This window comes from Callorhinus ursinus, unplaced genomic scaffold (genome assembly GCF_003265705.2).
Source record: "Callorhinus ursinus isolate GAN/ISIS: 27379988/994484 unplaced genomic scaffold, GSC_fseal_2.0 scaffold41, whole genome shotgun sequence".
Taxonomy (NCBI): Eukaryota; Metazoa; Chordata; class Mammalia; order Carnivora; family Otariidae; genus Callorhinus; species Callorhinus ursinus.
In genome coordinates, this window is record NW_027397103.1 from 13,101,183 (window position 1) to 13,128,392 (window position 27,210).

The window sequence follows — 27,210 nt, forward strand, 5'->3', positions numbered from 1 at the left end:
CGGGCTTCACTCACCGAGCGCGTGGAAGGACTGGATGCCCTTCCTCCTCTGCTCCCCTGGCCGCCCTGGGCTGGCCCAGGCCACAGATGCTGAGTTCCAGCCCCTTCCTGTCCTCCTCTTCTCCCGGGGGCTGACCAGATTTGTTTCCCAGCAAAGCAGATCCGAGGAGGGCTCCTTCTCCCAAACCCACCGCAACTCTAGCTCAAGGACGTCAGCGAACCCCAAGGCCCATGGGCTGAGACTCGTCCCCCCAGCCCCGCAACAAGCCCCTTCGGGCCTCTGCCAAATGCACCCTCACTCTCCTCCTCTGCCCTCCCAGAAGGAGCACAAGCACCGCTTTTTCCTCCTCTGGGAAGCCCGCCCAGATCACCCCCGCCAGAGAGGCTGGCCCAACATGTCCATCTGCCCCACTCAGACAGGAAGCCACCAGCCCAAGGCCACAGAGCCCGGAGAGGACAGAGCCAACCGGAATTCAAACCCCAAGGTGGCTGTTTCACTTCGACCAGGGCACTGTCACCCTCCAGCCAGTCCACAAGCTTGACAAAGCCCCTGCACAGGGATGCAGCCAGGAACACAAACGCCCAGGGCTCCAGGGTACACGGGCACGTCCGCCCACACCCACACTCCCAACAGGCGCATCAGTAAATGAACAGGGTGACTTCAAAGAGCAGTGCTGGGCATAAACCAGAGAGAACCTGCAATGAAGGGCGTGGGGGGCGGGGCGGGGACAGTCTCCCCAGGAGGTGACACTGGAGACCAGGGCTGTAGGTCTAGAAGCAGCTGGCCCTGCAGAGATAGGCAGGAAGGGCACTCCAGGAGGAGGGCACAGCAAATGCAAAGGCCTAGAGGTGGGAACCAGCTAAACTGGAAGCGGTCAGAAGGGCCAGGAGGTGGAAAGACGGAGGGAGAGGGCTCCTGGGTTTTATCTCCAGGGCAAGGCCACAGGGCTGGAGAGGCACACCGTGATCTAACACAAAACTGAGTAGGAACAATGTGAGGCAGGGCTGGTGAGGACAGGTCTAGGTCAATCCCCAAGGGCTTCTTGGAGGTAGCGACCTCCTGCCCAGGCCCAGTCTCGGGCCTCCTCCTGCACTGGAGTCTCTCTTAAAGTCAGAGCCTAAGGGCTCAGGCTCAGGGCCAGGTAAGCATCGCTGGCTGGACTCCAGCACCTCCAGGCCTTTCTCACCAGGCCCCACCGCGGCAACCCAGGGGCAAGTCCCCAACCCTGCTGGCCCCTCGAGGCCGTGGTGTGATGCCAGGCCTTTACCCCCACCTGCTTCCGGAGCAGGGGGCTACAAGCCCCCACCCACAAACACACGGAACAAATCCTCTCTCCCAACCCAGCCTCCTCCCGGCCTCCCTGCAGGGGCAGCACCGTGGTCAGGGCCCCGGGAGGCACATTTTCGAGGTGCAGGAAAGAGAACAGGTGTTGACAGAGCACCCACGGTGCCCACAGACAATGGGCGAGGTGGGGCCAGAGGCAGCCCGGGTTCCAGTCCTGCTCAAGCCACTCGTCTCCCTGTGCCCCACCTGTAACCCGAGGGGTGGGCACAGTGTCCCCAACCCCCTGTACAGTGCGGTGCCCGCTGAATAAGCCGATACAGAACAGCACGCAGCATGGCACAGGTGCTCAACAAACTTACCGTCACAACAAGTACCTTCAACGTGTCCCCCTGCTCAGGGTCCCAGAGCAGTGCTCCAAGAGAAACAGGGAAAGGGAGAGATGACCCCTGTTCCAAGGGTCTCAGCTGGAAACTCATGGAACAAGGGCTAGAACTGGATGCTTCCTTGACTCTCCTAGGACACCAGCAAATTTCTCCCTAATATGCTCATTTCACAGTGAGGCAGACTGAGGCCCACATTGGACAGGTCTGTGCCTGCAGCTTGATGATAGCAAGCGGTCTCTCCAGCGATCTCCTACACATTCCTCAAAGCCCAGCTCTATCATGCCGTCTCCCCTCCCCCTGCTCCCAACGAGTAAGCCTTTCTGGACAATCCAGGCATGTTCTGGCCCTCACTGCCACCCCGCCCAAAGGCTCTGTCTGGCCACCCCCAGCAGACCCTGAGTCTCGCAGGAAAGGACCTGATCCATTCCTCCCTGAGGCCACAAATCTCTACCCAAAGCCAGAGGCAGAGGAGGACCAGGAGGGTGAGGCTCAGAGTAGAAGAAGCTGGGTATGCAGGAGGGGCACACACACAGTGGGGCCAACACCACGGGCTGCAGCTGACGGTAGGGCTGAGAGAGGGCCTGGCACACAGTGGGCCCAACCAGCTCACAACAGACCCAACCCAGAGTCCAGCACACAGTGGGTGCATCATGGGGCTACGCACACAGTGGGGCCCTGGGTCTGCCTTCTGTCTTCCACCAATCCCCTCCCCCGACACACCACCCCACCCCACCACGCACCTCCCACACCCACCAGAATCCCACCATGCGTACAAGCCCTCTTCCTCCAGGCAGCCCTCACTCCTACAACAACCGATCTGACAGCAGCCACAAAACCAACAACTAATAAGAACAGTGGTCATAACTAACGCTCAGCTACTCAGTGCCAGCCCCAGGCCGAGCCTTTACTTACTAAACTCCAACAACCCTTCCAGCAGCGGGTGTTTTACTGATGAGAAAACGGAGACCCAGAGAGATTGAGTCAGAGAGTGGAGAAGTCAGGACGGGAGCCCCAGCAGTCTTAACCCCTGCACCGGGGCTGAGCATCAGGGATGTCGCGGTCAGGGGCAACCTGCCCCTGTGTTCGCTCAGACTCTGGGCCAGGCAGCACGGATCCAACTTAATCCTTCCTGCAGCCTCCCTCTGGAGCCGCTGCTGCCCGGCTCCCCGATGGACAGACTGAGGCTCCAAAAGGGGACCTCACGGCTGACTGCCACGTCCCTCCGTGGTCCCCACGGTCAGGACAGACACACAGACTGGGACCCTACAAGGAGCAGGGGCGACGACTCACCAGCAGCCTCCGGCCCCCAGACATCACCGCCTGCCCAGGGCAGCCGCAGGCAGGGCTGGGACCAGGCAGGACCCTCAGGGCCGGCCCTCAGGGGGAGATGCTCCGCCTGCGGCCCCCACCTTCCCATTTCCAAGCCCCTCAGCAAGCACAGGGCAAGTTCTACAGAATCACCCAGAGCCCAGGGACCACTGCGGGGCCTGCCCCTCCGAGGAAAGGGAAGGGGTGCCCATGCGAGCCTCCGCATGGCCCCCAACAGCCAGCAGTGTGAGCCGTGCCGGACAGCTCTGCAGAGGCCATCAACAAGGCGGGCGCTGGCCCCCACGGGACAAGCATGACCTCCAGAAGCAGGCCCTGCAGGTTGGATCTGGGGGCTTCAGGCACCAGGCCAGGGCCCTGAGGCCTTCTGGGGTGGGAGGAGGCACAGAGGAGGACCAAGGGGAGCCACCGGGGCCACCCAGCACATCTCATCGCCTCAGGTGAACAGGGGCCCGGGGCGGGCCGTCCCCACCACTGTGGTAGCCAGCAGCCCAGACGGCCAGAGTGGGAGGCAGGCTCTGCGGCCCTTCAATTTAGAAGCCACTGGGACATTTCATTTTCCTTCTCAAGTGACAGCTGGGGCATGCCGGCCCGCGGCGTCTCTCCTAGGAGCTGCAGAGAGGCAGTCACTGCCAGTTGTCCGGGTCTCTGATTCCCCAGTGGCCTGCGGCAGCCAGCAAACACTGCAGGCAGCAGGAGGCAGGGGCACACACTGGCCAGACGGGGCCCTCCCACCAGGACGCTGGCGGCCACAGCCAGGCCAGGGGGTGGGGGTGGACGTGGACAGAGCCTTGGGAAGGACAAAGAGGAGGAGCGGTGGGGGCCCCACAGAGGGGGATGCACGGCTCCGTCCAAAGGGGGACAGAGCCCATCCAACGGTGGGGGACACAGCCCCACTCGAGGGGCCCCAAGGTCCACGCAAGGGGGGCACACGGTCAGGGAGAGAAGGGAGGAGCAGCCCTGATGCGGCCCTGCACACCCCCCGGCCCCCAAGTCCATCTGTCTGGGCTCTCAAGAGAGGCCTGCACCAGCATCAGGCAAACCACCACACTGGCAGCCTCCCAGCAACACCCCCTCGGCAGGCATCTGCTGCCAGGCTCTGGACCATCTTCACAGCCCGGCAAGGGGGGGCACGATCCTGACCTAATTTCCGAGATGGAGAAACGGAGGCCCAGAGAGGTTCGGCAGCCCCACAAGACTGCACAGCCTTCGAGGGGCGGGGTGGGGGGAGATTGGAACCTGGGCATATGCTCAGCCACCCCCTCCTGTACCCTCGACACCCCCAATTTGGCCCCAAACATGCTTCTCTGAAACCTCCTGCCCATCTCCTGGCTCAGGGTGTGGGGCCATCTTCGGGGACAGCAACCAACTGGAGAAATGAGACGCCAGGAAGGAGCCAGAATATCGACTGTTTCTGGAGGGAAGGGGGGGCAGGCGGGGGCCCAGGCGCGTGGCTTCGGCAGCCTGGCTCCCCACCGAGCACAGGCCAAGGCAGGGCAGGCGGTGCAGACCAGGCCGGGAGGGCCAGGGGCTTCCCTCCAGGCCTGTGGAGGCGCCAGCGTGGAGAAGCCATCTGTCCATCCATCTGTCCGTCCACCACCGGCACTGACAGCCCGCAAGGACCTGGAGCTCCCCTTCCGAGGGCTTCACGGTGCCAGGCACACTGTTCAGCCCTCTGTGCCTAGTAACTGGTTAATTCTGACAACCACCCTATGGCCCTCCCCATTTTACAGATGGGGGCAATGAGGCAGCAAGGCGAGGAAGCTCCCCCAGGCTCCCCACAGCTGAGATGTGCATCCAGGCATCCACTATAACCACACAACATTACCTCTGCTGGATCCTCCGGCCCAGAAGCCCCCTGTGGGGCAGGAGACAAGACAGCAGGCTCTCTGCATGGGGTGGAAACTTCCAGAAGCCCCTGGATGCCCTTCAGTGGCCCCCTCGTTGTAAAGGTAATTCAGTCTCTGCCCCTTTGAGAGCACAAAGCAAGCACCCCAAGATGTTAGCAGCTGGGTTCCCCCCAGAGAGGCTGTCTGCCACTGGATCCTGATGGTCAGCCAGAAGGAAAACCGCTGCAGAGCCTTCCCTGCCTCCGGCCCCGGGCTCCCCCCACCCGGGAGCGGGGTCTGGACCATTAGTGGCTGCAGGGAGGGGCTGGGGGCTGCCTGGGAGAGCAGGGGTGTCATGGAGCCATCGATCGCCAGAGCAATTAATTGTCCAGGTCAAAAGACGGTAAAAGAGATTTGTCACCTGGGGCCCAGGGGATATTCCAGGGAACCCAGCAACCCCGGGCAGGCAGGACGGCTCCCAGTGATGTGGTCCCGAGAGCGACCAGGGTCCTTGCGCACTTCCTCCCTCTGTCCTCCGTCCCTCCCTCCCACACCCTCCCCGGGCCTCCCTCTGCATGCCCCCCACTGGCTTGCGTGCTGGACAACAGCCCCAGCCCCAGCCTCCGTGACCTAGGAAGCAGGAGGGACCACACAATCCTTGAGGCAGTGTTCACTGCACAGATGGGACAGTAAGGCCCAGCAAGGGAGCCCATACCCAGAGTCCCTGAAGCCCAGGGCCTGGCCTGACACCCGGATTCACTCCAGGTTCTAGCTGGACGACCCCGTGCTCGTGGCTGAACTTCTCCGAGGCTGTTTCCTCAGCTACAAAACAATAATAACCAGAATGGCGAAAATCAGGCTGGCTGAGGCTCAGAGTCCAGCCCTGCCATTCTGAAAAGCCTGAGGAAGTCACTTCACCTTACTTCTGCAAACCTCAGTTTCCTCATCTATAAAGCAGGGATGAGGCCAGGACTACTCTGTAGGCCAGCAGGTCACACCGTTCAAGCTCAGGTCAAGCTTGCCATTGGGCCTCCCCAGGGACCGGAGCTCAGCCCCCAATCCTACTCAGACGTCAGTGAACTCCCCCAGCACCTCGGACACCCAGCCTCAGCCCTGGAGCCCGGCTGGGATGAGAAGACCCAGAGCACAGGCTTCCATCCCAGCCTCTACAGCAGGACCCGGTGGGAGATGCAGGCTCAGTGGCCACCACTCATTCACCCACTGGGCTTGGCAGCTGGTCATCCTGGAGAACAGAAGGGCCCTGACACACACACCCTCCACCCAGGTCTGCCATGGAGAGGATGGGGGAGGTGGGTACAGGGCGTGGGCCTCCCCCGAGAGCCTCTACTGGCTTTTAGCCTCTTGTTACTGCATTAAATCCCTCCACACACACCCAGACCTGTGCGGTCCCTCACATCCACTGATCGATGTGAGAAACACCAATAAACACCTCCTTCCATGCCCCTACTACACAGATGGGAAAACCAAGGCCCAAGGAAGCCAGCGAGGGATGGCCTCAAACTTGGTTCTTTCTGACTGCTCCCATGAGCAGGAGCTCGGCTCAGCAGGTGTTCAGAAGCCCAGGTCACTGGGGCCAGGGGCAACACTGAGTCAGAGCGAGAAACTCAGCGGAAACTGAAAACAGCCCAGGGGGGGCCCCCGTGCTCCCCAGAGTGAGCCACACTGAATCACAGCACCCAACCCTGTGTTGGAAAGTTCCTGCTTCTGTAGCTGTGGTGAGGGTGGGGACAAAGAACAGCCACTGTGCCTAGGGTCCCTCTCAGGGATCCCACCCACATGCACCCCAACCCAGGGCTCCCCAGGGCCCCTCAGCCCCAGCAAAGCACTGCCCCTCAGGGGTGTTCACAGCTGGAGGGCAGGCAGGCAGGCAGGAGAGCCCCACCCCCGCACAGACCTCTACCACTTTCCTGGCTGGGCTCAGCCGAGACAGGCCCCAGACATGGGGACGTCAGACCCAGCCCCAGGTTCCACTGCTTTCTGGCTGTGTCATCCTGGGCAGGCTGCTTAACTCTGCGCCTGCCCCTAGCCTGTGAAGTAGAAACTCTCACCTCCTGGGGCTGACTTAGAGACTCCGTAAGCAAATGCATACGGTGCCTAGCATACAGTAAGAGCTCAATAAATACATGTCTGTTTCAGTTCCCAGACTGGTTTTCTAGTGTGCTGAAATTCACGTAACATAAAATTAACCATTATAAAGTGAACAACTCAGGGGCGCCTGGGGGGCTCAGTCAGTGAAGCGTCTGCCTTCGGCTCAGGTCACGATCCCAGGCTCCTGGGATCGAGCCCCACATCAGGCTCCCTGCTCAGCGGGGAGCCTGCTTCTCCCTCTGCCCCCCACCCCGGCTCATGATCTCCCTCTCTCAAATAAATAAATAAATAAAATCTTTAAAAATAAATAAAGTGAACAACTCAGCGGCACCAGTGACATTCAGTGTTGTGCAACTACAACCCCCACCTAGTTCCAGAACATCTCCTGGACCTGAGAGGGAAGGAAGTCCCCTGCCCACGGGCAGTCACCCCCCCCCTCCACCATGCCCCCAGCCCCCTGCTTCAGCAACCACTCCTCTGTACCCCGCCTCTACAAGTTTGCTTGTTCGGGGCATTTCTTATCAACAGAGTCACACACCGTGTGGCCTTCTGTGTCTGGGTCCTCTCACTCCCCATCGTGTTTGCAAGGTTTGTCCGCATTATAAATGTACCAGTGCTTCATTCCTGTTTCTGACTGACTAGCATTCATCATATGACTAAATCGATAATATGGTTTTAAAATAAGAAAAATAAATGGCATAAATAATACAGAAACGCAACATGACAAGCTACATATATATACACGTAGACATAAAAGATTTAAAAATCCATCAAATTATAAAATAAGTAAGCGAAATGACGGTAGGGGATGTGGAATCTGGTCAGTGGGAGGAGCCCGCTAGCCAGAGGGAGGGGACAGTGGGAGCCCCAGGGCTGCCGTCCCCTCCCTCGGGGGCCTCGGGCCTCCCTGGTCCAGGCCCTGCTGTGCTGTGCAACCCGGGGCCAATTCCTCACAGGCGCTGGGCCTCAGCCTCGCCATCGGTAAAGAAGGGCACTGGGAGGGATGCTTTCAGGGGGAGCTCCCACCGCAGCAACCGCGTTCCCAGTGCCTCCAACTGGCTCTCAGCCCTGGGGGAGCGGAGCGGGAGAAGCTACGGCAGCCAGGCTGTGGGAAGCCCGCCGGCGTGGGGACACATCACTGACGCAAGCTGACGGCCGCCCCGCACTGGGAACAGAAACGAGCAACTCTGGGATGCCCAGTCACCCTGCTCGGGGGCACACTCTGGGCCACGGTAATGTGGAGCCAGCACGGAAAGGGGACCTAGGTCTGCCCTGCCCTCCCCCGCCCAGAGCACCGCCTAGATGCTGAGCTCCTGAGGCCCGACACCGGGTTCTGGCACTTTGGGCCGGATCACTGTTCCCTGGGGGGGGGCTGCTCTGTGCCCTGTAGGATGTGTACAGCATCCTCGGCCCCTGAAGCACCCCCCGCCCCCCCTCCCCGCCTTGGGACAACCGGAAGTATCTTTAGCATTGCCAAATGAACCCTGAGGCCAACATCACCCCGCTGACCCCATCTGCACCCTGACCCCCTCAGAGCCTCTCTCCCCGGGCAGGAAGGAGCAGGCACCAGTCCGGCCGGTTCCAAACAGGCTGGAAGCCACTGAGGGACAAGGGCCCCGTGTCCAGCACCCGTCCTCCCCTGCCCCCCACGTCAGGCCCACGGAGACCTGGCCCCGGCCAGGCCCCATCTCGCTGCAAAGGGACCCATCTGGCCATCGACACAAACCGACCGAGCCCCTACTATGTGCCGGCACCGCTCCAGTCACCAGGGGCCCAGCAGCGGACAAGATGGACACAGCACCTGCCGCCTGGGAAGTGACCTCGGACGTGGGAAGGCCACCAAAACCGGAGGGAATAAAGCCACCGAGAGGCTTCACACTCACTACAGACAGCAAGTGGGGAGCCCTCCCAGGTGGCATCTGAGACCAATGGCAGCAACGGAGCATGCCAGGCAGGGGGCAGCAAGTGCAAAAGCCGGGGTGCAGAGAGGGGCGAAGGCAGCAGGCGCTGCCCAGGCCCCGGGGCCTCTGGCTTTATCCTCCAAGAAGGAGGCAGGGCCTGCAGAGCCAGACACGGAAGAGTCTCCTCCTTCAGACAGGGTCTCTCTGCCTGCAGCACGGAGGACAGGTCCAGGGTACAAGAGGGTCTCCGCGGCGGGCATCCCACTCCCCAGCACGTTATGGTGAGCCAGCATCACCCAGACTGCACAAAGGGCCTGCAACAAAGTGGTCGTCTGACTGCCGTTACTATCACCGTTTTCTTGTGGTGAGGGCAGAGGGGGTCTCGGGACATGCCAGAAACGTACAGGGGCGATCACGGCGGTCCTCCGACAGCCACTCAGCCGAGGAAACAGGCCCCCGCCACGAAAGTCAGCCTCCACAATTCTCAAATGACCCGGCCATTAAAAAAAAAACCTGCCAGAACCAATCCAAACACTTGCCTTTATTTTTTTTTTTAAGTCACTTTCATATATTTCCGGTACCGAAACCTTTCTGAGCTCACTTCTCTCAAATCTCTACTTACTCATTCTGAGTGGGAGCCAGCAGCATCTTCCTTCCATTTCCCTTTATACTACAACTAGGGCATTACACTGATTTTTCTTGTTGTTGTTAATTCTGTGTCAAGTCAAGACTGTACGAAGGAGGAATTTCAGGGCCCAAGAATACAAGGGGATTTTCCACATATATACTGCAAATATTGTTGGGGGGGGGGGTCAGAATGCTGTGTGGCCCTGGGAAAGTTAGCTGACCTCTCTGAGCCTTAACGGCTTGCCCGTCATACAGGGAAAGTGATGATCATTGCTAGCTCATGCAATTGAAAGGGTCCAATGAATTACTGTGGCATGTGCCTGCCCCTATTAGACCAGCATCAAAAGCACACAGTCTGAACATGCAGCTGAGGGGGGCTGGAGGCAGGTGGGGCAAAAGCCCCCAGCACAGGCCCCAGCTGGGCAAAGAGTGGAGGATAAAATCCCGAACTCCCTGCCTGGGCCAGGTGGCTCATCGCCTGCCTGGCTTTCATCTCCAAGAGATAAGCCGCCTGCTCAAGTTCACGTTCAGGATCAAATGAACCCACTTAATCGCCTTAGGGATCTCCACTGAGCCAGCTCCTTACAGGCCTGGGGAGGAAGACAGCTGAGCTCCTGCCCACCGAGACCCCCACCCGCATGGCCAGTCACAGAGAGGATGCCGTGGGCACTCCACCAGCACACCCTACCCCCTGCCCAGCTGGCTGCAATGACCCAAGGGCAGATGCTTGCACACTTGGCCTTCAGAGTCTATGCACACATCATCTGCCCACCGTCACGAAGCACCTACCGTGTGCCGTATGCCTGAGCAAAGAACTCGCTAATCCCCACGGCAGCCCAGATCAGTGCTACCACAAACACCAGCTCTCCAGGTGGGGACACTGTGGCCTGGAAAGGAAACAGCCAGCCCAAGGTGATGGAGTTCCTCATGGGGTCACCTGCAACCCTCAGGACAATCTTTGCCCCCATCTCATAGAGGGGGGAGACTAAGGCAGGAATGGGGCTTAAGTCACCACCGTATCCCAAGGCTGAGCTGGGGTGAGTGAGCAGAGTGTCCAGCTATGCCTGGGACAAACAAGAAGGGGAGCCGCCTGCCTGCCTTGTTCCCAGACGAATCCTAGCACCTAGGACAGCTCCCAGCACACAGTAGGTACTTAACGAAAGCATCCGAATGAAGAAAATCTTTTTTTTTTAAGATTTTATTTATTTATTTGACAGAGAGATAGAGCCAGAGAGCACAAGCAGAGAAAATGGCAGAGGGAGAGGGGGAAGCAGGCTCTGCACTGAGCAGGGAGCCCGATGCGGGACTCGATCCCAGGACCCTGGGATCATGACCTGAGCCGAAGGCAGACGCTCAACCATCTGAGCCACCCAGGCGCCCTGAATGAAGAAAATCTACACGGTGGGCATAGACTCCAAGGAAAACTGTCCTGGGGCTTCTCTGCCTTCCAGACAGTCCTCTCTGAGGTCCTATCATATACCACAGGGGTCCTGGAGGGGCGACTGTGCCCCCCCCCCCCAGGGCTTGGTCCTACAGTCATTTCTGGTTGTCACAATGGGGGGGGGGTACCATCTACTGGGTGGGCAGAGACCAGGGATGCTGCTCAACACCCTCGAATGCACAGGACAGCCCCTAGATCAGAATTATCTGGCCCAAATGTTAGTATGCCCAGATTGAGAGACCCTACTGTACCTGCATCCCTTCAAGCATCAACTGAGCACCTACTGTGCGCAGGGCTGCACAAAAACCGTGCAAGGAGATGAAATCATGAGGTTCTGAGGGGTGAGGTTCCATGAGCTATGTCCCACAGCTACTGCAGGGCAGAGGCAGGTTCCGGATCCAGCTGATGCAAAGCCCCACCCCAAGCAGCCAAACCCCTGCACGATCCCTGAGGATGCTGACCTGCTGGGTCTGGAGTGGGGGCTGCAGAATCCCCATATTTCACTGCTCCCGTGCCCCATGGTCACTTCAGGGCAGCAGAGATCAGAGCTGGTCCTTTTCATCAAAACCCACATACACTAAGATGCCAACGCTCCCTCTCTGGGAGGTGGGAATGTGGTCGGATTTTTTTATGTGCAGGCTTTTTGTTTCTTAATTTTCCAACTTATAGAGAACACGTTTGTTCTGCTTCTAAAAACCAGAAGTCTTTTTCGTAAGGCAGCCATCAAACCGCACACCCCACCCAAGGGCTTAGCCGTAGGGAGATCCCACCCCACAAAGCAGAGAGGGTCGGCCAGTGCAGCCCCCCTCCCCCGGGGGCAGCGCCTACTGGCAATGTCCGGAAAGGCCACAAGCCGAAGATTCCAGTCCCAGGAACGCATGGAGGAGATGGACGCACGTGAGCACCCCGAGGCACTGGGAGAAGGTCTGTCCAAATGCCACAATCAACTCAAGTGGCATCCCGGGGAATAACCAATCATATGTCACGTATCCCCATGACAAAATACTGTCTCTACAAAAGTTAAAATCCACCAACTAGATCGAACTGCACCAACACGCTACAAAATCCTAATTTTAAAAAATTATAATAATAGTAATAATGAAGACAGCTACCCGGTTTTAAACGCCTTGTACATGACACTTCTCATCTGCAAAACACATCTAGAATATAGGTAGTTTCGATCCCCGTTTTACGTATAGGGAAACTGAGGCACAGGGAGAGACGATAATGTGCCTGGGGCCTCACAGCTGGTAAGAGGCCATGAGCGGTGTGGCGGGGGGGAGGGATGGGAACCCACAAGCCATCAAAATCCCTGCGTGTAGTCACTCCACTCCCCCGCCCGCCTAAGCAAGGACAGGAAATTACTAGTTTGAATTATATAAAAGCTGTCGATATTCGACCACTTTTGACCTATAAAACTGGCAGAGTCCTACGGCTCACCTTAATAACAAACTGCAGAGCAGGGCCCACAGAAAAACATGTCCGCGTGCATTCTTCCAGCCCAGAGACGAGACAGGGCCCCGGGCCGTGCAGGGATCCACACAGAGGCCCGTGAAGCATGAAAACACGGGATTAGAAGAGCACATGTCTAGTTGAGAAGTAGATGCCTCCAAGGAGGGGACTCGGATGACCGGAAAGTCACCTGCAATTTTTTGTTTTAATAAAAGGCAGCCACCCCAGCTGGTGGCCCTGAGCCCGGCCTCTTGGACCCAGGCTGGCTGGTGCTTTCCCACCCCCTCCCCTTTCCCTGAGGCAGCTTCTGTCCCCACCGCCCCGCCCCCAGCCCCAAACTCCACACAGTCCATCCACCAGCAGCAGGTCCCCAGGGCCTGGTCTCTGGAGCCTCTTCAGGCAGGAGAAGCCCTCCCCACCTAAGTATCTAGTTTCATTTAATTGCAGGGTTCAGGTTTCGGGACACGGGTCCAGAGGCCTTCAGGGCCATTTGGCCTATGGGCCATTTTCTTCCTCTTTTCAATAAAGCCGGGAAGGAGGCAGTGTGTGGCATCACCTGTCTGCTCCGAGAATCTAGAACACCTGCCCCTTGGGAGACGCCACCCAGAAGAATCATCCATGGCTCATCATGGGTTTGCGGATAGGATGGGGACGTATCATTTTTCTGGCCATCACTGGGACCAGGTGCCCTGACTGGATTTGAAGGAATTAAGAAAAAAGAAAACACACACACACACACACACACACACACACACCAACATCCCTACCTCACACCACCCCTTCCCCTCTCCAAAGCTTCCAAAGGGTCATCTCTCTGCTTCCAGATCTTTTTCGTCTTTCATTTTTTCCTCCCAGCATGGCCCTTTACAGTTTGCAGTTTCCTCTCTTGGCTCCGAGTCCCTCACCCACAGCCCCAGGTCAAGGCCAAGATTTGGAGCAGTCGCCTGACTTCAAGGTCACTGGGCAGCCGGGATGCACCAGCATCTAAATGACCACGCTGTGGGGCGCCTGGGTGGTGCAGTCAGTTGAGCGTCTGACTCTTTTGATTTCGGCTCAAGTCATGATCTCAGGGTCAGCTAATGATCTCAGGGTCGTGGGATCGCGGGATCGAGCCCCATGTCAGGCTCCGCACTCAGCATGGAGCCTGCCTGGGATTCTCTCTCCCTCTCCCTCTGCCCCTTCCCTGCTCGCATGCTCGCACTCTCTCTCTCTCTCTCTCTCTCTCTCTCTCTCTCTCTCTCTCTCTCTCAAATAAATAAATAAATAAATCTTTTTTTTAAATACATAAATAAATGACCACGTTGCTCCTGGCTGCCGGTTCTCAGGGCAGATGCAGGCCACGTATGAGTTTCCTCCTGTTGCTGTAATAAATGACCACAAACTCAGTGGCTTAAAACAGCATAAAATTTATTATCGCAGTTCTGGAAGTCGGAAGTCCAAAACAGGGCTAGAAGTCCAGGTGTTGGCAGGGCTGTGCTCCTTCTGGAGGCTCCACGGGAGAATTCGTTCCTGGCCTTTCCCAGCTTCCAGAGGCTGCCTGCAGTGCTTGGCTCCATGCCCCTTCCTTCATCCTCAAAGTCAGCAGCAGAGCATCTTCCAGTCTCGGTTTGGCTCTGACCTCCTGCTTCCTCCTTATAAGGACCCTCGTGAGGAGTTTGAGCCCACCAGGCTTATCCAAGCTAATTTCCCCATCTCAAGGTTGGCTGACGAGCAGCCTGAATCCCAAGGGCCGCAGCCCTTCGCCCTGTGACAATATATTCACCGTTGCTGGGGACCAGGCCATGGACAACTGTGGGAGAAACCATTACTCTCCTGACCACAGGCTCCAAATATCTGAGCGGCGAGGAAACTGCTCCTATGGCCCACCCCCACAAACCCTGAACTCCAAAAGCAACTGCTGGGTCACATGACTCAGTTTCTCCACTCCTACAGAGCGTTGGAGGCACACCCAGTTCTGCCACCTGTACGGTGAAAACATACCCCAACAGTGTCGAGTCTAGCCTTTGATGAAAATGTGAATCAGGCAGAGTCCTGTGGCTCATCACTAGAGACTTCCCTCTTTAAGACGACAACTGGTAACTCATCAATCGACATTCTTTGGCAAGGTTTCTTTCCTTTTTTTTGGACGAGTCACAAATTGCCCTATTGTACACCCCACAATCCAGCAAGATTGCTAACAGAGAAGCCACCCTGCTGAAACCTATACTTATCCATGTTCATGCGCTCTGGGCCAAGAACGGTGCGGGCGCCAACAAAGCACGTAACCTCTGTGAAGGTGGAAGGCTTTGCAAGGTACAGCTGACCTGCAGCATGACACTCAGGCTCGGAAAAATGTCCAAAGCATCAAGCCATATTAGCCTGCACCATGCAGCTGGTATCTGCCAGAAACGGGGGGCAGGGTGGTCAGCTGGGACCAGGGAGGCAGAGACCACCAATGTGCCCTGCAGCAAAGCCACTCAGGAAATCCCAGGAGCCAGGGCCCCCAAGGGCCTGACGGTCCAAGAGGGACAAGACGAGCCCTGCCCCCTAACAACACAATAACATTAACAATATTAACCATGAAAACACAAAAGACGACAGTGGGCGCAATGAAATGGCTCTCTCTTGCTTGAAAGCCAGCAGTTGAGACGGGTCTCAAATGCCCACGTGCCCACCACATCGTCCATCTCCTAGTCCAGGACCCTCCAGGCAGCTCCCCCTCATCACGTTCCCCCACAGACACATCTAGATAGGTCCCATGTCCCCTCCCCAGATTCCCTGGATAACCCCCTCCCGCTAACCTCCCCCACCTCCAAGGCAAAGACCACCCACCCTCCTCTCAACAACAAACCTCCCCCCCTTCCCTCCACACACCCCCAGCCACCATCCCGACACCCTGGGGACACCCTTTACAGCACAGGAAGCACAGCGGCGTCCGGAACACATGGCCAGGGGCTCGGGGGGCACAGAGAGGGCAGTGAGAGCCCAAAGGTCACACAGCAAACCTGCAGCACAATGCCTGGGGTGCCCACATGCTTCCGTCTTGGTGTTCCTGCCGGGAAAAGGAAGGTTCCAGGAGGCGCTGCAGCATGGGGGCAGTGGCCAGAGCCCAGGTGCCAGGAGATGCAGCTTCCTGCCCAGCGCGGCGCTGCGGCTGCTATTTATAGCCCAGACATCGGGGTCGGCTTCCTGCACAGCAGAGCCGGCCACAGCCCGGGAGCCCGCAAGGGTGACCCCAAGGGGGACAGGCTGGGTTGGGGCAGAGAGTGGGCAGAGATGCGGAGGGCTGGACACACAGTGCACCCAGGCCACCCCCCCCCCCCAGACCCACAATCCAAGGGAAAGGGAAGGAGAGCCAAGGAAAGGCCAGACTCCGCCTGTGACAACCTCCCACCACGGAAGGCACTTACAAGCTGCATGCCCTGAAGAATGTCACCACCACTCTTTGCCTCAGTTTCCCCATCAGGAAGCAGGGAAAGGAACGGCTCTGGCCGCATGGGAGTTACCATGGGGCTTAACTGGGCTACCATAAAACAGGCGCTCGGAGCTCGCCCAGCTCCCCAGCCAGCTCAGGGCCCTTTCCAAAGCACCCCTTCCCCACCCAGCCCTGCCCAGAGACCAGACACGGAGGGTGGGGCAGGAAGTGGCGTGCACACCTATCTACAGCAGGTCGTCAGAGGTCACCCCAAACACCCTAATCCACCCCACTCCCCCATGAGGCAGGGAATGCAGCTACCCCCATTTTATAGATGCAGAAACTGAGGCACCAAGCTACAGAACTCTGCCCAGCAAAAGGAAGTGTCCTCGGGCCCAGGGTCTCTTGTTGTTAATGAGTCTCTCTCCCCACACACCAGACAGAAGACCTGAATCCCTCCACGGGCTGCCTGGGCCTACTTCGGGCCCCTGCAGAGCTCCCTTGTGGGGGTCGAGGAGCACAGACCAGAAAAGGGTCCTCTCAGGCCACAGTGGCACCCAGAGACCGCCTGCCTGTGGAACACAGGCTTTAAGTCCCCCAGGCACCTGGGGTCATCTGACTGTGATGTCCCAGCCTTCCCCTAAAACCATGGCAAAGGGAACATCCCTGCAGCCCGTACCAACAGCGCACATGCCAACCCGTGCTGAGGCCTTGTTCTGTGCCCCTTCATGTAGGACCTCGCTCAACCCCTCAGCAGCTTTCAGAGACAAGTAATCTCACTATGCCCATTTTATGGATGGGGAAACCGAGGCTTGTCACCTTGTTATCCCAAAGCCCGGGCACCCGGTTCTGCAGGTGTCAGCAGGGTGGTTTCTTCCAGAGACTCTGCGGGAGAAGTCTGCTCCATGGATCTCCCAACCAGCGATCCTCAGCACTCCTGGGCTCAGAGACACAGTACTCCCGTGCCTGCCCCCTCTTCACATGGCCTGCTCCTCTGCTTAAAAATGACACCCATCATGCTGGTTTTGGGGTCTACCCTCCTCCAACAGGGCCTCATCCCAGGTACAACTGCAACAACCCTAGCTCCACATAAAGCCCCATCTGCACTTCTGGGGAAACATGAATTTGGGGGACACTATTCGACCCAGTACAATGGCCTAGATGGGGTGCAGGGAGTAGCAGAGGGGGAAAGTGAAAATGCCTAAAACTATTCAGGGGGGTGGAGGGGAGCAGGGGGGGCAGGTGAAAGTGGGCACCTCCCAACCACCCCCCTGCTTATGTTCCCCATCCCCACCCCCCCAGCCAGTTCAACTGGTCATAGGAGCTAGCCACAACTCACCACCACACCCCCACCCCGTGGGCCTGGCCCGAGCCCCTAGGGCCCCAGAGGGGGGCCCCAGTTCCTGCTGGGCCCTGCTCCTGGCCCGGTGGCCTGCCAGACAAGCCAAGCCGAGCCCTGGGGCGGCGTCCCCAGCTCCCCACCGACTCCCCACCTCAGCCCAGCAGGCTTGCCTCGTTAGCCTAACAAGCAGGGCCCTGGTGCCAGGCGGTTACCATGGCCACGGACACACCACCGCGGCCCCGGGCGCGGCTCCCGGGGGGTCTGCAGTGGGCACCAGAGTTCAGCGTGAGGACAAGCAGGGGCCCCCGGGGCAACCCCTCCCCGTGGGGCCCGCTCTGCGCCACCTTCGGGCCCGGCCTCCAGGCCTCCTGACTGACAGCATCTCCCAGAGAGGCTCCCTAGGCCACAAAGAAATATCCACCGCCCCCTCCCCTCCCGCCCTGCCTGGCCAGCGCCCCCCCACCCACCAGCATTAGCACACAGGGATTGCAGGGGGCCGCCCAGGGGAGGTCGGAGGTCAGCAGGCGCCTGGGCAGACAGGCCTCCAAGGCCGTGAAAAGTGGTGGGAAGCTCTTCGGGGCTCTGAGTAAGGTCGCAGCACAGTACCGCTGGGGGCCCCGCCCACAGCTGCATGCACAGAATGTCCAGAATGTCTGTGGGGAGACCGAGGAGGGGGCTGCTGCAAGCGCCGGGCAGGCAACCACACCAGTGGGCAGCGTGGGTGACCCCGGGGGTCTCTGGCCGGCGCCCCACACTCCAGGAGGAAGCCCAGGACAAGGGTCTGACGTGAGGAAGGACCTGGGTCCTGCTGGGGACAGCTTGGGCCTGAGGCCCCTGAGGGACATCCATGAGCCACTAGCAGGAGACCCCTGCATCCAGCTGCGTGGCCCCAGATGGGCTCCCTGGGTGCATGGGCCATAGACAGGAGGGAGAGGGCAGGTCGCAGCCTGTAGGAATGCCTTGGCCTCAGATGGCCCCTCAGCCCCCTTTGCTTTACCACATCCTATGAGGACGTGTATCATTCATCACCCCATTTCACCAGTGGGTAAACTGAAGAGCCATGCACAGAGGCTCCGTGACTCGTCCAGGTCACGTCACACAGCCAGAAAGAGGCAGACCCGGGACTCAGAGCCGTGGGCCAATCCTGGGAGACAAGAGGCGGAGCGCCTCGGCCACCAGGCCACAGGAGGGATTGACCCCCAAGAGCCTCAGAGCCTCCCAGCCCCCGGCACAGCACACAAGCTCGTTCATGCAGCATGTGCGCGCGCACACACACACACATACACACAGGCAGCCGGCCGCCCAGTCTCATCCAATCCCACTTTCTCCAATGCACCCTACAGCTCACTCTTTCCCCCACCTCCTTCCCAGCTCCAAGAAATATCCCAGAGGCAGCAGGAGGAAGCAGAGGAATTTGAAAGCATCAGCAGAGCAAGGAGGCTGGAAGAGATGCCCCAGGGGTTCCTCACTGTGGACACACCCACAGGACTGCCACCCCGAAATTCTGAGATCCCTGGGCTCCAGGGCCCCAGATATGGAAGAGACAGAAGTGACACTTGACCCCGGAGTGGTGAGCCCGAAACCTGCTCCACTCCACGGCCTCCCGTGGGGCCTGCAATGGGGACATCTTCCAACCTTCAAGTCACTCACTGTCATCTCCCCAAATCCAGCCCAACATGCACATGCAAAGATCCTGCTTACCGCCCAGGGTCTGACCTTGGTTAAGACCTTCCACAGGGGCGGGCCTCGGCTTCCTCCTGGGTTCATCTGTCAGGAGACTCCAGGGTGCAATCTCCCCCTGTGGGGTGACCTAGCGCCCCACAGACACCCACAGGACACAAGCATGAAAACATCTTACAAAGCATTTCCCTTTTCTTTACTCCTGTCTGCTCCGGGGCGCCCCTCCAGAGATGAGACAACTTTCAGGAATGCATATGGTAAGATACTATCAGAAAGCGAAGTCAGGGCAAAGAGAAAAATCAGGGACAAAGTGATGTAAAATCAGGATGAAGTGGGTAAAACAGAAACACAGACCAGACAGACCAGACCAGATTGCTGAACACAGGTTGCAAATCAGGATCCGAGTTTCCTGATGGCCAAAGCAAAGAGGGAAACAAGATGGGTAGGAAGCAGCTTGCCCAAAATTGTGAACACCCCCTAGTACCACACAGAAGGAGCTTCAGCAACCACGTAGAGCCGAAGAGCAAGGAGAAATCAGTCCAGACTGCCCGCTGCCTTAGCATCCCCTCTTTCCTCGTGAATCCTACAACAGTGAACTATAACCAGGAGCATCAGCATCACTGGGCAAGAACAGTTAGCCAGGCCAACAGGAGGGATTTTAAGGGCCTGCTCAATATGACTCTTAAACTCACAATCCTCTCTGGGCCCCCAGTTTCGTCAACAGAGAGAACCCCAGAAGGTCGTGCTGAAGTTAAAAAGAACGAGGTGGCTCTGTATCAGGGGCTGGCAATAAAGACGTTAGGCCCTGCAGGCCCTTCGGGCCTCTGTCACAGCTCCACCATTTTTCATCTACAGCTTGAAAAGACTCAGACAACACATTCATGCATGGGCGTGGCTGTGTTCCAATAAAACTCTATTACAGACACTGAAATTTAAATTTCATACAGTTTCACAGGTCACAAAATATTATCTGCTTTTAATTTTTTTCAGCCTTTAAAAAATGCAAAAACCATTCTTAGTTTGCACACCACAGAAAAACAGGAGGTGGGGGGCACCGGGGTGGTTCAGTCGGTTGAGCGTGTGATTCTTGATTTCGGCTCGGGTCATGATCTCAGGGTCGTGAAATCAAGCCCCGCATCAGGCTCTGCACTGGGCATGGAGCGTGCTTAAGATTCTGTCTCCCTCGCTCTCTGCCCATCTCCCCCCTCCCCCAAAAAATAACAGGCAGTGGGCTGGTTTGGGCCTGTGGGCAGCAGTCTGCTGATACCTGCTCTATATGGTCCAGAACAAGCTCCAAGATCTGTTTTAATTTAGGGGAAGAAAGCAAGATGTGATTAGGGTGTGATATTATTTGGGTCCATTTAAGGCAGGCAGAGGCCCAGAGTCTCTCTGAGGGGAAATTTTACCTGTGTGTGCCCGGGGGGGGGGGGCAGAGAGTGGGAGGGCAGAAACCAGAAGGCTTCTCTTGACGCCTTTTGTGAACTGTTTTAACTTTCTAACAGGCCCATGCATTTTCTCTTAACAAAAGTTACTTTTTATAAAGCCCAGAGCAAGCAGAGAGTTTTGAGTGCATTACTTTTTAGTTTCTCCTATTTTTCAAATGACAATAGAAAGCAACATTATCCACCCCACCAAAAAAAAAAAAAAAAGTTAATCTAGTTGTTACATGATGCATTAATTTCGCAGCAGAAGAAACTACGGGGACCCTGGAACACTTGGGCAGGCCTGCCCTGTGTATCTGCACTTGTGAAAACAAACAAGGGGGGGAGGTGCGTGCAACCGATCCTCTCTGTGAGCCCAGCCAGGTCCAAGGCCCAGGCACCAGAGCTCAGCCCTCAGCGATAGCTGCCCACGCTTTGCACAGATCTGGAGCTGCCACTGTGTTTGAGAAATGACAGCCAGGGACGCAAGTGGGAGAGTCTGGGCACAGAGCTCCCGGCCTCAGGGGGCACTCGGGCCCTACTGCGTGTAGGACCAAGAAGAAGAGAAAGCTCAGCCAGCGGTCTGAAAACAGGCGTTTGGCCCCGAGTCCACAGAGAAGGCAAGGCACTACAACCATGCTGCCCAAAGGCGACCGGGGCCGCAGGCCACAGGGGGCTACTTAAATTTATTAAAATTAAGTAAAAAATGGGAATTCCATTCCTTGGTTGCAGTCACTTCAAGTGCTCAGGGTCACATGCGGCTACAGCGTCGTTGTTGGACAGGGCAGATCTAGAAGGTTCCCCCTGAAGCCCCCCATATCACAAAAAGGTCGACTGGACGGAGCGGGTCCAGAGGCTGGTTAGGACAGGAAAGGGGCAGTGGAATCAGGAGCACGGGCAGGAGAAGGCAGAGGGTGAGGGTGGGGGAGTCTGGAGGGGCCCTAGGGTCAGCCCTGGGCCATCTAGGAAACAGGACCGAAGAAGGGGGGGCCTCCAAGACAGGACAGTGCCACGTGGGCACGGGACGGAGACAAGACATCCGAGAAAGGAAAAACTCAGGTGCTAAGCCAAGCCCTGCTCCCGTGCACAGACTCTGACTCCCAACAGCCAGCCCGAGCCATCCGATTAGGCAGCCATTAGCCACAGCCACATGTGGCTATTTAAATTTAAGTTAATTAAAATGAAATAAAATTACCCGTTCGGTCGCGCTAGCCACATTTCAGGAGCTCAACAGCCCCCTGTGCCGGGTGGCCACAGGCAGCATGGGCACACGACACGGTCCCCCACAGCCGGAAGCTGACCACACTGTCCTCAGAGGTAGGCGCAACTTCCTACTTAAGGATAAGGAAACGGAGGCCCGAAGGTCAGAGATTTCGCTCAAGTCATGAGCTGATGGAAGCAGGATTGGAACCCAGATCTGACTTCAAAGAAGCCCTTTCTGTAATTGCTCCCCTCTCTGTCCCCAGTGTCAGCCCTCCCCCAACTCTCCAGGCTGCCCAAACCCTCCAAGTCGGCCCCATCCCCCCATCCCGTTGTCATCAAAGCTCAGGCTTGGGGCAGAGGGAGGGGGCTGAACAGATCTGTCAATCACACCAACCAGCCAACAGGAAAGGAGCCTCTTCTCTGGAAGACAATAAGGCCAAGCCGACACTCCCCCCCCCCCCCCCCCCCCCCCACCCCCCCCCCCCCCCGGCTCAGGTGGAGAGACCCCCAAGACTCCGCTCTGTTAGAGCATCCTCCTTTTGAGCAGCCCTTCAGAGGAAGGAAATGTCCAACCAGCCTGTCGGCAACAACCCAGAATTCCACAATAAATTCTACAGCGAAGCATTCATGCTCCAACAGGGTGAGCCAGAATAATAAACAGCAGCTCTTGCTTGAGGACACACATCGGGTCCTCACAGCAATAAAGTCAGAAGGATGATGATGATCATCATCATCCTCACCACCATCCCCATCTTACAGATGAGCACACTGAGGCTCAGAGAAGTTAAGCCCCTCGCCCAGAGTCAGTAACAACTGAAAGCTGCAGAGCCAAACTCCAAACCCAATGCTCACACTTTCTGCCCCTTAATCCTCTCTACCACCCCACCAGCAATGAGCCATGCGCCCATCTTACAGATCAGGGCACCCAAACTCTGAGAAGCAGGGGCCAGCCCCTGCGCACACTGCGCGTACGTGGCTAAGTCGGGACTCGAACTCACCAGAAGCTCCTAAATTGGCTGCCCCAATAAGGATCAGGGACTAAACACTCCTAGTCCATCCTCTACTGTTTGTTGAGGATGATTCTTCACGGTTCTGTGAAATCAAAGAGCCTCTCTCCAGGGCGGCTTGCCTGAGCCCAACTGGGTGAATAACCACGATGATTTGGATCACTGTAAGCAAAAGCCACACTACTGTGGGATCTTGGGCTGGCCTGGCCCCTCGGACCTGTGCCCTCATCTGTAAAATGGGAGAAAGCTGCCTTCCACCTCGGGACCTCTCAAGGTCTCCCGCTACAGAAACACACCCCAGGGCCGCAGGCGTGCGGAAACTCCAGGCCACGGCACTCCTCAGATGCCACTTTCTGGAGCCCCGTTATCTGCCCTGCTAAATAATTCAAAACCATGTTTTCATTTCAAAATAAACACAGCCGCCAAAGCGAATGCCAAATTTGCATGAATGTTTAAGATAAAATGAGACTTCAAAGAAATGCCAGGGCCTGCCGCAGGCACTTTCCCCCTCCCCAAATCCTGGGGAGAACAGGTTCTCAGTCTCCTGCCCCCTGGGGCAAAGATCTGGAGGTGCTGCTCCAATAAGAAACATAATTTCTTTCTTCCTAACCTGTGCACAGCTCCACAGAGCAGGCCTGCAGCGGGCTCTAGCTGAGCTGCACCAACATGACCGTGAGCCATCAGGCCCAGGTCTTCATTCTCAGTTCCACATCCAAAGTGTGTGACCTTGGGCTAGTCACTAAAACCTCTCTGTGCCTCGATGTCACCATCTATAAAATGGGATAACGACAGCCCAGACCTCACAGCGTGGTACCAAGAGTGAATGAGTGGATTCCTGGTGAGGGCACAGCCTGGCACCCAGTGAGAGTGCCTGACATGTGCCGAGGGTCCCTGTACAGTAGTTTGCCTTATGTACAGTATCTCCACCTCCAAGAGCAGGAGCCCACTTGACAGAGGATAAACTCCCTTCCCAACCCCCAAGGATCCTCAAAGGATGCCGGCTGACCCTTCCTAAGCATCATGTCCCTCGGGACCCCACATACCCAACCATGGGACAAGGCCTTCTAAGACTATAGCCTGGCCTGGCCCTGGGTGCCTGGCCCTCGCCAGACCCCCTCCTGGCACCCTCCCCGGGGCACCTGGGGCAGGAATTACCAGCTCCCACAAGCTGTTCCCTTCAGAGGTGTCACCTGGGGAGGCTGCTCTTGGCGTCTGAGACATGAAAAGGAAACAGAGAAGGGAAAAACAGATACACAAATAAAAGCTCTCAACCCTCTCTTGTCAGAGGCAGAGTGCCATGGGGGGGTGGGGGTGGTGTTTTGTTGGGAGAGCTGTGGGAGGGAGAACTCTCCTGCCTGGACCACTTCTCTTCTCCTAAACAGGAGCTCCTTAGGCCGGGTTCCCCGTAGATGGACCCCTCCCCAAATCTCAGAGTGAACCACCAACCTCACCCACAGGCCTCAGGTGGGGGGGGTGGGAACACAGAACACCATGCTGTCAGGGGGGAGTCCAGGCCCTTCCACACACAGCCTGAATGGCAGGGCGCGGGGGCCAGGACTCCTGGGGCCGTATTGCACCGTGCCAGCCCCCAGCCCCAGAGCCCCCTCCCCCATGCCCGGAGAACAATCTCGCCCTCCCTGACTCGGGGCTTTCATGCAGCTAAATGCGTGTTTAGAGAGCTCTCAGAAATCTTTAGGAGGTGGTATGAGTATTATTAATGGGGGGAAAAGAACAGATTATGCCAAATAAATCCTTCCCACCACCTAGCCGAACCCCCGCGGGGGGGGGGGGGGGCAATGCGCGCAGCCCCACGAAGGGGTCTCCATCCCTCACCGGGACCTGACAGCCACATTACCATTCACATGGATTTATCAATAGTATTGATCCCGGAGCAAGCATAAATAGCTCAGTGGGAAGAGGCCAGAGCTAGGGCCCGCTTGGCTCCCGCCCCCACGTCTGGGCACCGCAGACTCCCCGGGCACCCGGCGGCGGCGGCGGTAAATTTCCAAGCAGGGACAAGGCGGCGGGCGGGGAAGCCAGACAGCGCCCGGGAAGCCCTCGCCCCTCCGCCTGCTCCAGGACCTGCGCGCGCCCCCACCGCCAGGCTCGGTCTGTGGATCCGCTCAATGGGCTGAAGGCACCCCCCAGCCCGGCTCCTTCCGCAACCGGGCAAAGCGGAGGGTGGCAAGAAAGCGTCCTTCCTCCACTAGATCCCCCACTCCCCCCGCAAAAGGCAAGTCGGCCCCATCTCTCAAGATTTCCAGGCCGTTGGATTAAAGGCCAAGTTTTAGAACCTAGTAATAGTAATAATAATAACAACAACAAAACAGTGATGATAGTACCATTCACACAAATACCTTCTACGGATTACCGTTCTTGGTTCTCACAACAACCCTAGGAGCTCGGGAATATTGTTACCCCACCTGGAGGCTTAGAAGCCTGAGGCACAGAGAGGTTAAGTAATTTGTCCAGGGTCACACTGCCAAGAAAGTGACTAAAGAAAGACTCGAACCCAGGGAGTTGAGTTGCAGAGTCGGCAGTGAAAGGCCCGGCTATCCCAGCTCACATCTCTTCCTTTCTGATTGCTTCCCCTACCCCATCCCCCCCCCCCAAAAAAAGGCCACCCACGACGAGATACACAACAATGCCCTGGGACGCCCTCCCAGCTCACGCCTGGCCCTGAGAGCCCCTTATATCAAAGCAGCCGCGAGAACCCAGATCTCCTTTAGAAAAAGGGCAAAGTCAAGGCCACCGATAACACATCCCAACGTGCCCAGAACGCCCCCATCCAGCCCACGGGGATCCTGTCGCCTCACCCCCGCCCTCCCTCACACATCCTTCCTCCAAATCTGCAAAAGGGAAAAAAAAAATAATCATAATAAAACCAGTTCTCACCAACTGTGGGGGGGGGGGGGGAGGGGGAGGAAGAGAGGAGGCTGAGCCGACAGAACAGATCCGCCTCCGCTGCCTGCACCAGACCCTTGGAGAGCCGAGCCGGAGCGCGCGACAGGCGGCGGGAGGACACTAGCTTCCAAAAAAATAAACCTACAATGTAAAAATAACGCCGGGCGCCCCACGCTAATTGGGCCCGGGCGACGGCAGCTCACAGGTACAGCATGTCTCTCCCTCCCGCCCGCCTAGCCCTCTCTCCCTCCCTCCAGGCTTTTTTTCTGCAAGCGCCTGGGGTGAGGGAGGCGCACCCCACGAGTCCCCCCCCGCTGCAGGTCTCTGGGGAGGCTTCCCCAGCACTAGGGCCTGGGGCCTCCGGGTCCAGCCCAAGTGGGATCAGCTCTGAATTCCAACTTCCCAAACTAGTGGCATCCCAAGTATCCGCACAGCCCGGGGGAGGGACCAGGAGGCGGCCCAATGAGGCGTCACCAGCCGCGGGAGGCAGGCCCAGACAGCAGGAACACCGGCCCGCGGGGGAGGGGGGAACAAGGGGCGCCTCCTCTCCCAGGGAGACCCCCCACCCGGTGCCCTCTGCTCCCTCGCTCTCGGGCCCCCGCCCGCCCCCGCCCCCGCCCCCAGCTGGCGGGAACCCGCCAAGCGCCCTTCCACGACAGCCAGGCCGGGGAGCACGGGGTGCCATCCCCAGGGACTCCCCAAGCCCGCGCTGCCTGCTGGAAAATAAGACGCAGTGTCACCCCCAAGCCTGGGGCTACTTGGGGAGGAGGGAGGCGCATGGCGGCCATGCCCACAGGGCTGGGGCACACGGTGCGGGGCTGCCCTGCGCATTTCCAGGGCGTCCCCCCGGCCAGTCTACCCCCACGCCACTTCCCTCCCTCCCGCCCCCTCGCAGGGTAGCTGGAGTTCCCCTAAGTTCCCCAGCGCCCCCACGCACGCGGGCCGCAGTGTCTACGGGGAGCCTCGCTCCCCAGCAGGCCACCCCCCGAGAGCGCCAACTCAGGAGTGCAGGGGCCCCGCCAACTCCGCCGCGTGCGCCGCCCGATCTTCCCCTGATCCCCCGGAAGCGCGCCCCGCGCCTCCCCCGTGGCCCTCCGCGGGGACCCCCGGCCCCAACTCACCTCGCTGAGGTGGCGGCGGCGGCGCCCGGGCTCGGGACGCGCTCGGGCCGCCCGGGCGCTCAGGCAAGTGGCGGTGCCGAACGTGCTGGGGGCGCGCAGCAGGCCCGGCCTCCAACCGGGACGCGATCCTCCCGCCGCCGCCTCCTAGGGCGCCTGCCCAGGGTCCCCGGCCCGCAACTTGGAGCGCATCGCGGGGCGCCGGGCGCTGGCGCACGTCTCGGGCGGGGCGCGGGCTGACGCGGGGCTCCGGTGCGGCCCGGCCTGCCCGCGGCTCCGCTCGGCGGCGGCGGCGGCGGCGGCGGCGGCGGCGGCGGTGGCGGCGGCGGCGGGAGGGGGGAGGAGGGGGCGGGGCGGGAGCCCGGGAGGCGGTGGCTCGGCCTCCGCGCTCCCGGCTCCCCGCCCGCACCGACGCGCCCCGGCCCGGCCCCCTCGGGCTCCTTAAAGGGCCCGCGTCGCCTCCCCTGGCCCTGCGCGCACCCACTTGCGCGCGCACACGTTGCCACACGCGCGCGCGCGCGCACACACACACACCCTTACACTTGGGCGCGACGCCGTTTCTTTTTAGCAGCTCCCCGAAGGAGGAAGGAGGCGGAAAGCGCCTCCCCGTCCCGCCCCCTCCTCCTTCTCCTCTGGGGCTTCGCGCCCTCTTTCTCCTCCTCCCCAGCCCCCAGATACTTAACTGGAATCGCGTTTCAGCTATTATAAGTCCAGAGTGGCCGGTGGGTAAGGAGGGGGCGCACGGGGAGGGCCACACGCCGATGCGCAGGGACCCGCGTGGTGGAGCTC

At 58.7% G+C, this 27,210-nt stretch overlaps 1 protein-coding gene across 19 annotated transcripts in view; it reads right to left on the minus strand.

The window, feature by feature from the left end:
* The window catches only part of NCOR2 (nuclear receptor corepressor 2), a 212,240-nt gene extending 185,532 nt beyond the window's left edge, over window positions 1-26,708 (minus strand). For all 19 annotated transcript variants that reach the window (XM_073881293.1, XM_025889569.2, XM_025889565.2 and 16 more), the window contains exon 1: window positions 26,425-26,708. The gene's annotated coding sequence lies outside the window, so the exon portion shown is untranslated. The remainder of the gene's footprint in view (window positions 1-26,424) is intronic.
* Between the last annotated feature and the right edge of the window lie 502 nt (window positions 26,709-27,210).